Source organism: Phyllobates terribilis, unplaced genomic scaffold, assembly GCF_046119375.1.
Source record: "Phyllobates terribilis strain yellow unplaced genomic scaffold, ASM4611937v1 Scaffold_13__5_contigs__length_258822181, whole genome shotgun sequence".
Lineage (NCBI taxonomy): Eukaryota > Metazoa > Chordata > Amphibia > Anura > Dendrobatidae > Phyllobates > Phyllobates terribilis.
This window is the reverse complement of record NW_027362773.1, coordinates 181,609,821-181,620,343: the sequence shown is the minus strand read 5'-3', so window position 1 is coordinate 181,620,343 and position 10,523 is coordinate 181,609,821. Positions and strand designations below refer to the sequence as shown.

General features: G+C 41.8%; 3 non-coding genes across 3 annotated transcripts; all 3 read left to right on the top strand.

Annotated features, from left to right (window-relative positions):
- Positions 1–6,726: 6,726 nt before the first annotated feature.
- Positions 6,727–6,808, top strand: TRNAF-AAA (transfer RNA phenylalanine (anticodon AAA)). The gene has a single exon. It is a non-coding gene; the product is annotated as a tRNA-Phe (tRNA).
- A 1,705-nt stretch (positions 6,809–8,513) lies between these two features.
- On the top strand, positions 8,514–8,595 carry TRNAS-AGA (transfer RNA serine (anticodon AGA)). The gene has a single exon. It is a non-coding gene; the product is annotated as a tRNA-Ser (tRNA).
- Positions 8,596–9,323: 728 nt separating this feature from the next.
- On the top strand, positions 9,324–9,395 carry TRNAQ-CUG (transfer RNA glutamine (anticodon CUG)). The gene has a single exon. It is a non-coding gene; the product is annotated as a tRNA-Gln (tRNA).
- The last annotated feature ends 1,128 nt before the right edge of the window (positions 9,396–10,523 follow it).

Genomic DNA, 10,523 nt, shown 5'->3' with positions numbered 1-10,523 from the left:
TCTTGTGCCACCACCTGACTCCGAATTCTGTTTAACATGTGCTCCAGCATGTAAATCACCGGAATAGTCATGCTGATAAAGGCATCGTCAGCACTAAACATCTTCGTCGCCATTTCAAAACTGTGCAGAAGGGTGCATAGGTCCCTGATCTGAGACCACTCCTCCAGCGTGATTTGCCCCACCTCCGGATCTCGTTGGCCCAGGCTATACGTCAGAACGTATTGCACCAGGGCTTGTCGGTGCTGCCACAGTCGCTGCAACATGTGCAGAGTTGAATTCCACCGGGTAGGCACATCGCATTTTAGCCGGTGAAGTGGCAGGCCCAACGACTTCTGTAGAGATGTAAGTCGCTGAGCTGCGGGATGCGAACGGCGGAAGTGAGCACACAGCGACCGTACCCTATGCAGAAGGCCATCTATTCTGGGATAGTGGGCTAAAAATTGCTGGACAACCAGGTTCAACCTGTAAGCCATACAAGGCACGTGTGTGACATTGCCCCGGCGAAGGGCCGCACCCAGGTTTGCAGCATTGTCGCACACGGCCTTCCCTGGTTTCAGGTCCAGTGGAGACAACCATTCATGAAATTGGTTCTCCAGAGCTGACCACAACTCCTCAGCTGTGTGACTCACATTTCCCAGACATTTCAAAGTAAAAACCGCCTGATGACGTTGAGCCCTACTGCCAGCATAGTAAGGAGGTGTGCAGGATCCCTTCTGCGCAGTTAGAAAGCTTGTGGCATGACCAGACAGGCTTTGGGTGCAGGTGGAAGACCGAGAGTAGGTTGAGTAGGCAGAAACAGTGGAGGAACTTTGACATAAAGAGGATTGACGCACAACTCGTGGGGACAGCAAGACTTGGACAGCAGCCCCTTGTCCTGCTGTCACCATAGTTACCCAGTGCCCAGTCAGCGACATGTAATGCCCCTGTCCATGTCTACTCGTCCAAGTGTCTGTGGTGAAATGCACCCTGTCACACACAGAGTTTCTCAAAGAATCGGTGATGTTGTGTGCGACATGCTGGTGGAGCGCAGGCACACCTTTCTTTGAGAAGTAGTGCCGACTGGGCATCTGGTACTGGGGCACTGCGACGGACATATGGTCTCGAAAATCCTCTGTGTCCACCAGGCGGAAAGGCAGCATTTCTATAGCCAAGAGCTTGCAGATGGTGAAATTCAACCTCTTAGCTTTCTCATGGCTAGGAGGAAATGGTCTTTTACTTGACCACATCTGAGGGACCGAGGGCTGGCTATTGTGCTTAGACTGTGTTTATAAGGGTGTCCCCGGCAAACTGCCGGTCTGTGAGGAAGATGCAGGCGGACATGTTATTTTGCCTTGATCCAAAGGTGGTGCTATCGATGTCGGACAGCGCTCAACAACAGCTGGTGTTACCACCTCCATAGAAAATGATGACCTGCCAATCACGCTGGCTGTTGCGGGTAAAGAGGTGGCAGGTCTGCGCCCCAAAACAGGTGTGACTGCTGTCCCCCCAGTCACAGAGGATGAAGAGGCCGCGGATGCACAAGATATGGCAGACGGTGGTTGGCCCAGCCGGCTAGTCCGCATTGTAGCACACTGAGTTTCCCACTGCAACTTATGCTTCATGTCCATGTGCCGGTTCATGCATGAAGTACTCAAACTATGTATTTTTTGGCCTCTACTTAGCTTTTTCTGACAAATGTTACAGATAACACGAATTGGGTCATCTTTATCGATCTGAAAAAATGCCCAGGCTATGCAAGGCTTGGCACCCATGCGACCTGAAGAGCCACCACGACTTCTGGTGAGAGGCAGAGTTGTGTTTGAGGATGCAGTTGTTGACGTGCTTCCAGTACTACGTCTCTGTCCAGGAAGGCGCAACCAGACCTCATCGTCACTAGCATCTTCCTCCACCTTCTCTGCTGACCTCATCTCTTGGCTGACTGTGGGTTGACAGTAAGTGGGATCTCCAACCTCATCATCATCACCCTGTGCGTTATCACACCCGTCATCCTCAGAGCCAACCTGTTCCTGCCCTGACAAAAAACTAAAGTTGTCGCTCCAATCAGGTATTTGAGTCTCATCATCGTCTTCCTCATTGTCTCCACCAACAGGAGTTACAGTTTGGGAATGAGGGTCTACATTATGGTCAGAACCTTCTGCGTCTGGTCCTGGATCCGATTCATAAACATTCTGGGCATCAGTGCAGATCATTTCCTCGTCTGGATTCACAGAAGCGCTGGAGTCGACCTCTGATTCCCAGGCTATAGTATGAGTAAACAGGTCTGCAGACTCAACCATCTGTTTTACCTCATACTCAGACGGGCAGCTGGAGATTTGGGAGCTGTGAGGAAGCAAGTGCGATTGGGGTGACACCTTTGAGGACTGGAGTATTTGTGATGTTGAAGTTGATGTGGAGGAGAGCCCACTTAAAGGAGCACTTGATATCCGTTGAAGCACCTGCTGTTTTTGTGCCTCATCTGGAATTTGTAGCGATTGGCGTGGCCGTAAGAAAGGGATCTTATCACATTGTCCGCTAAAAGAAGTAGACATTTTAGTTTGGCTGGAAGATGGTCTTTCTTCTGCAGATGGTACTGTTGCTTTAACACCTACCCCACGGACACAACCTTTTTTCCCCTTCCCAACACGCCTATTCCCCTTTCCACCAGCAGCAGGCCTTTTTCCACTCATTTTGGTGGTTAACTAATTCACAACTCTGGAGTTGTTTGCACAAAAAAACAATGGATGGGAACCGAGCAGAGCTGAGTGGCCAAACTGTGGTATTAGGCCAAAACTATTGGCTGGGTTAGATGCAGAAAAAAATTATATTCAATTTGCGACCTGATGGAGGTCAGTATAGATGGACTAATAGATAAAGTCCCACACACAGCTAGAAGCCCAAATATTTTTTCAGAGGTAGATGCAGAAAAAAAATATATTCAGTTTGCAACCTGATGGAGGTCAGTATAGATGGACTAATAGAGAAAGTCCCACACACTGCTAGAAGGCCAAATATTTTTTCAGAGCTAGATGCAGACAAAAAATTATTTTTAATTTGCAACCTGATGGAGGTCAGTATAGATGGACTAATAGAGAAAGTCCCAAACACTGCTAGACGGCCAAATATTTTTTCAGAGCTGGATGCAGATAAAAATTATTTTTAATTTGCAACCTGATGGAGGTCAGTATAGTTGGACTAATAGAGAAAGTCCCACACACTGCTAGAAGGCCAAATATTTTTTCAGAGCTAGATGCAGAAAAAAATTATATTCAGTTTGCAACCTGATGGAGGTCAGTATAGATGGACTAATAGAACAAGCCCCACACACAGCTAGAAGCCCAAATATTTTTTCAGAGGTAGATGCAGATAAAAATTATTTTTAATTTGCAACCTGATGGAGGTCAGTATAGATAGACTAATAGAGAAAGTCCCACACACTGCTAGAAGGCCAAATATTTTTTCAGAGCTAGATGCAAACAAAAAAATTATTTTCAGTTTGCAACCTGATGGAGGTCAGTATAGATGGACTAATAGAACAAGTCCCACACACAGCTAGAAGCACAAATATTTTTTCAGAGGTAGATGCAGAAAAAAATTATATTCAGTTTGCAACCTGATGGAGGTCTGTATAGATGGATTAATAGAACAAGTCCCACACACAGCTAGAAGCCCAATATTTTTTCAGAGGTAGATGCAGAAAAAAAATATATTCAGTTTGCAACCTGATGGAGGTCAGTATAGATGGACTAATAGAGAAAGTCCCACACACTGCTAGAAGGCCAAATATTTTTTCAGAGCTAGATGCAGACAAAAAATTATTTTTAATTTGCAACCTGATGGAGGTCAGTATAGATGGACTAATAGAGAAAGTCCCACACACTGCTAGAAGGCCAAATATTTTTTCAGAGCTGGATGCAGATAAAAATTATTTTTAATTTGCAACCTGATGGAGGTCAGTATAGATGGACTCATAGAGAAAGTCCCACACACTGCTAGAAGGCCAAATATTTTTTCAGAGCTAGATGCAGACAAAAAATTATTTTCAGTTTGCAACCTGATGGAGGTCAGTATAGATGGACTAATAGAACAAGTCCCACACACAGCTAGAAGCCCAAATATTTTTTCAGAGGTAGATGCAGAAAAAAAATATATTCAGTTTGCAACCTGATGGAGCTCAGTATAGATGGACTAATAGAGAAAGTCCCACACACTGCTAGAAGGCCAAATATTTTTTCAGAGCTAGATGCAGAAAAAAATTATATTCAGTTTGCAACCTGATGGAGGTCAGTATAGATGGACTAATAGAACAAGTCCCACACACTGCTAGAAGCCCAAATATTTTTTCAGAGCTAGATGCAGAAAAAAATTATATTCAATTTGCAACCTGATGGAGGTCAGTATAGATGGCCCAAAAGATTTTACTTCACTAGGTGCAGTAAAAAAATTGGTATTCTATACACAGGTGGTATATCTTGCAACACAGATAGGCTACTCCACTGACTAACACACTCTGCAATAGGCCAAAAAGGATTAGCTTTGCTAGATTCAGCCAAATGCTGTGAAAAAAACTTGCACAGCACTGGCACAGACCTGCCTGGCAAAAACTGATAGGAACTGATGTAACCTAGTCCTGAAAAGGACTGCAATTACAATTAGTCTTTACTCCCACAATCTATCTATTTAAGAGCACAGACCTGCCTGATAAAAGTCGTAGGAAATGCTGTAACCTAGTCCTTAAAAGGACTGCCATCACAACTATTCCCTACTCCCAAGCTATCTGTAGATTTGTGCGAAAATTGGCTTGAAATTAACAAGGTATAGCGCACACAGCAACAGCGGTGCCGTCTAACACGCAGCTGCAGCAGTGAGAAAATGGTGGCGACGGGGAAAATGTCTTGGTCTTATAGGGCAAGGACATGTGACATACACTGCCAATGACACATGCCCTTGCTTGTGTGAAAAACAGCAGTTCGCTCCGTGTGTGCGCTGCTGATAGGCTGACAGACTGCACCTCCCCACTGCAAATGCGGGAAAGAGAAAAAAAAATGGAGATCTTCATTATTCCTGCAGAGATCCATCCCCTGCCCCTCCCCCCACCCCGCTGTACACTCAAACTGCGTATTAACATTAATTTTCATCATTACTGAGAAAAAATCCAGTTATGATTTTGGTGCACGAACAGTTATCGAACATAACCTCGAACAGACGAATTTTTCTGAAATCGTTCGTGTTCGCCGAACGGCTTGAACACCGCCCAAAACAGCTCGAATTTGAGATTGGCGAACAGTTCGAGTAGAACAACGCTCATCTCTAGTATGGAAGGCTGAAAAACAACCACCTTTGAACAAGAAACATAAGATAAAACATCAAGAATGGGCCAAGAAATATCTTAAACTGATTTTTCAAAGGTTTTATGGACTGATGAAATAAGAGTAACTCTTGATGGGCCAGATGGATGGGCCAGAGGCTGGATCAGTAAAGGGCAGAGAGATCCACTCCGACTCAGACGCCAGCAAGGTGGAGGTGGGGTACTGGTATGGGCTGGTAACATCAAAGATGAACCTGTGGGACCTTTTCGGGTTGAGGATGGAATGAAGCTCAACTCCCAGACCTACTGTCAGTTTCTGGAAGACAACTTATTCAAGCAGTGGTACAGGAAGAAGTCGGTATCGTTTAAGAAAAACATGATTTTCATGCAGGACAATGCTCCATCACATGCATCCAACTACTTCACAGCATGGCTGGTCAGTAAAGATCTAAAAGATGAAAAAATAATGACATGGCCCCCTTGTTCACCTGATCTGAACCTCATAGAGAACCTGCGGTCCATCATAAAATGTGAGTTCTACAGGGAGGGAAAACAGTACATCTCTCGGAACAGTGTCTGGGAGGCTGTCGTGGCTGCTGCGCGCAAAGTTGATTGCAAACAGATCAAGCAGCTCACAGAATCTATGGTTGGAAGGCTGTTGAGTGTCATCATAAAGAGAGGGGGCTATATTCATCACTAATTTTTTTTGTTTTTGTTTTTGCATGTCAGAAATGTTTATTTCTAAAATTGTGCACTGATATTGGTTTACCTGGTGAAAATAAACAAGTGGGATGGGATTATATTTGGTTTTTATTAAGTTGCCTAATAATTCTGCACAGTAATAGTTACCTGCACAAACAGATATCCTCCTAAGATGGCCAAATCTAAAAAAAAACTACTCCAACTTCCAAAAATATTAAGCTTGGATATTTATGAGTCTTTTAGGTTGATTAAGAACATAGTTGTTGATCAATAATAAAATGATCCTCAAAAATATAACTTGCCTAATAATTCTGCACACAGTGTAGTCTTCCTTCAACCTTAAAAACTATGTTACTATGTTACTTCTGTTAAGCGCTTGGCGTTTTGGGAAACTTGATGAGGTTAAAAGACGCTCAATACCTGATCATATGAACAGCAAGTCTTTTTGCATGGAAATGAATCTGTTCAAACTTTTGAGCACTTTCAAAGCCTTTTTCAGTAGGTGTTTGGAACAAAGTCACTCAAAATCCGCATTATGAATTTTAAAAAACCTTGAACTGTACAAGGTTTAAATTGATGATACCTTTGAATCAGATTTTTACATTTCAGTGAGGAATGGAATTTTGTTTCCAATTGAAATCTTCCATTTTCTGAAATGTCTTCCAGAAGGATAATCACTGATATTGATCATGGTGCTATAAGAAAAGGTATGAAACTCATAAGGTTGTAACAGCGTCTGAGTAGTTGTGGCCGAGTGGTTAAGGCAATGGACTAAAAATCCATTGGGGTCACCCCGTGTAAGTTCAAATCCTGCCGACTACATTGAACTTCATGTAACATTTTGACTAATTATTTGAGTTGCACATTCCCAAGACTATTCCCCACGGAAATGGTCTGTAATCTTTGGATCGGATTTGTAGAACCAGCTTAACAGCATCTGCAGACCTTCTTTTGATTATTCAGCCTGGTGAGATGTCACTTGTGCATCACACCACCAATCAAAAGAAAGCTCAGAGGGTGCCATCAGGTATGTGGTGCAACTCCTCCTTTTTTCCAGCGAACACAGACCCCTGCCGTGACTGATGGACTGGGATACGAGCTGAGATTTGCACCAACTCTACTTGAATTATCTTTCCGATGGAACCTTTTAGCACACCATGAAAAATCTTTAGTGACTTCTGGATGAGCAGAAGTTTTGCAATTTCTTTTTTACTCACCCTTTTTCCAGCTAATAGATCCAGCACACTAATTATCCAGATTTCATCAACATTTTAAAACTGTCCTTGCTGTGATATCATGGAACTTTAAGCACACTTGTGGAATAAAAAGGGAGGAGATATTTATTTACCACTGTGTATTAGACATACATTTGCAGAACAGCTTTAGAAACTGTTTTCATCATAATGCATGAATTTCCCAGGTTCCACTGAGATTTGAACTTAGATCACTGGATTCAGAGTAACTTTCTCACATTTCCACAATTTACACATGCTCTTTCAGCGTTTTCAAAAGAAAATCCAGCCAGCTTCATTGGTCATGTGGTTCCATGGTGTAATGGTTAGCACTCTGGTCTCTCAATCCAGCCATCTGAGTTCAAATCTCAGTGGAACCTGAGAAATTCTTTGTGCTCAGTGGTTTTATCTTTTCTGCTCACACTCAATTTGCCAATGCACATGGTTTAACATAAAAAGAGAAAGTTAAAATCCACATGGCAAAAAAGATCTATCTATCAAGAAAGTTTAACTCAAAAGTTAAACTTGACTTCATGAGGCAAAACTCATACCATCTATGTCACACCAGCAACCACATCAGCAACCGTACTCTATGACTTGTGCCAATGTTCACATGACACTTTTTCCAGCTGGTTGAAACTGACAAGGATTTCAAGCCGCAACGGCTTCAAGAAACAACAGCGATTCCTTTCCTGAATCACCCTTTTTAGTGTTTTCCAGCATTTTTGTAAACATAGTTTGGTGATGTTTTTCTAAGTATTGTTTTGGGCATCAAATGAGTTTGTTTAAGTTTCTTTTTTGCTCGCAAAATGCTGTGAACGTCACTCAGCAACCTTCCAGGGGTCTTTCTAACCTATTCATTGACTTGTATAGCAAGTATAAAGCAAGCAAAATATACCTGAAAAATGATATGCTCACTTCAGTTAACCGTTTGGCGTTTTGGGAAACTTAATGAGGTTAAAAGACGCTCAATACCTGATCATATGAACAGCAAGTCTTTTTGCATGAAAATGAATCTGTTCAAACTATTGAGCATTTTCAAAGCCTTTTTCAGGAGGTGTTTGGAACAAAGTCACTCTAAATCCGCCTTATGAATTTTAATAAACCTTGAACTGTAAAAGGTTCCAATTGATGATACCTTTAAATCAGATTTTTACATTTCTGTGAGGCCTGGAATTTTTTTTCCAATTGAAATCTTCCATTTTCTGAAATGTCTTCCAGAAGGATAATCACTGATATTGATCATGGTGATATAAGAAAAGGTGTGAAACTCATAAGAATGAAACAGTGTCTGAGTAGTTGTGGCCGAGTGGTTAAGGCGATGGACTAGAAATACATTGGGGTCTTCCCGCGTAGGTTCAAATCCTGCCAACTACATTTAACTTCATGTAACATTTTGACGAATTATCTGAGTAGATCAATTTCCACATTCGCAAGTCTATCCCCCACAGAAATGTTCTGTAATCTATGGATTGTATTTGTAGAACCAGCTTAACAGCATCTGTAGATCTTCTTTTGATTAGTCAGCCGGGTGAGATGTCACTTGTGCATCACACCACCAATCAAACAAAGCTCAGAGGGTGCCATCAGGTATGTGGTGCAAATCCTCCATTTTTCCTGCGAACACAGACCACTGCCGTGGCTGATGGACTGGGATATGAACTTTGATTTGCACCAACTCTACTTGAATTATCTTTCCGATGGAACCTTTTAGCACACCATGAAAAATCTTTAGTGACTTCTGGATGAGCAGAAGTTTTGCAATTTCTTTTTTTCTCACCCTTTTTCCAGCTGACAGATCCAGCACGCTAATTATTAGCCAGATTTCATCAACATTTTAAAACTGTCCTTGTTGTGATATCATGGAACTTTAAGCACACTTGTGGAATAAAAAGGGAGGAGATATTAATTAACCAATGTGTGTTAGATATACATTTGCGGAACAGCTTTAGAACCAGTTTTCATCATAATGCATGAATTCCCAGGTTCCACTGAGATTAGAACTCAGATCACTGGATTAAGAGTGAATTTCTCACATTTCCACTATTTACACATGCTCTTTTACTGTTTTCAAAAGAAAATCCAGCCAGCTTCATGGGTCATGTGGTTCCATGGTGTTATGGTTAGCACTCTGGACTCTGAATCCAGAGGTCTGAGTTCAAATCTCAGTGGAACCTGAGAAATTCTTTGTGCCTAGCCGTTTTATCTTTTCTGCTCACACTCAATTTGCCAATGCACATGGTTTAACATAAAAAGAGAAAGTTAAAATCCACATGGCAAAAAAATCTATCTATCAAGAAAGTTTAACTCAAAAGTTAAACTTGACTTCATGAAGCAAAACTCATATCATCTATGTCACACCAAGCAATCGTACTCTATGACTTGTGCCAATGTTCGCATGACACTTTTTCCAGGTGGTTGAAACTGACCAGGATTTCAAGCCGAAACGGCCTCAAGAACCGACAGCGATTCTTTTCCTGAATCACTCTTCTTAGTGTTTTCCAGCATTTTTGTAAACATAGTTTGGTGATGTTTTTCTAATTATTGTTTTGGGCATCAAATGAGTTTGCTTAAGTTTCTTTTTTGCTCGCAAAATGCTGTGAACGTCACTCAGGAACCTTCCAGGGGTCTTTCTAACCTACTCATTGACTTGTATAGCAAGTATAAAGCAAGCAAAATATACCTGAAAAATGATATGCTCACTTCTGTTAACCGCTTGGCATTTTGGGAAACATAATGAGGTTAAAAGACGCTCAAAACCTGATCATATGAACAGCAAGTCTATTGGCATGGAAATGAATCTGTTCAAACTATTGAGCATTTTCAAAGCCTTTTTCAGGAGGTGTTTGGAACAAAGTCACTCTAAATCCGCCTTAGGAATTTTAATAAACCTTGAACTGTAAAAGGTTCCAATTGATGATACCTTTAAATCAGATTTTTACATTTCAGTGAGGCCTGGAATTTTGTTTCCAATTGAAATCTTCCATTTTCTGAAATGTCTACCAGAAGGATAATCACTGATATTGATCATGGTGCTATAAGAAAAGGTGTGAAACTCATAAGAATGAAACAGTGTCTGTGTAGTTGTGGCTGAGTGGTTAAGGCGATGGACTAGAAATCCATTGGGGTCTTCCCGCGTAGGTTCCAATCCTCCATGCTACATTTAACTTCATGTAACATTTTGACGAATTATCAGAGTAGATCAATTTCCACATTCCCAAGTCTATCCCCCACAGAAATGGTCTGTAATCTATGGATTGTATTTGTAGAACCAGCTTAACAGCATCTGTAGATCTTCTTTTGAT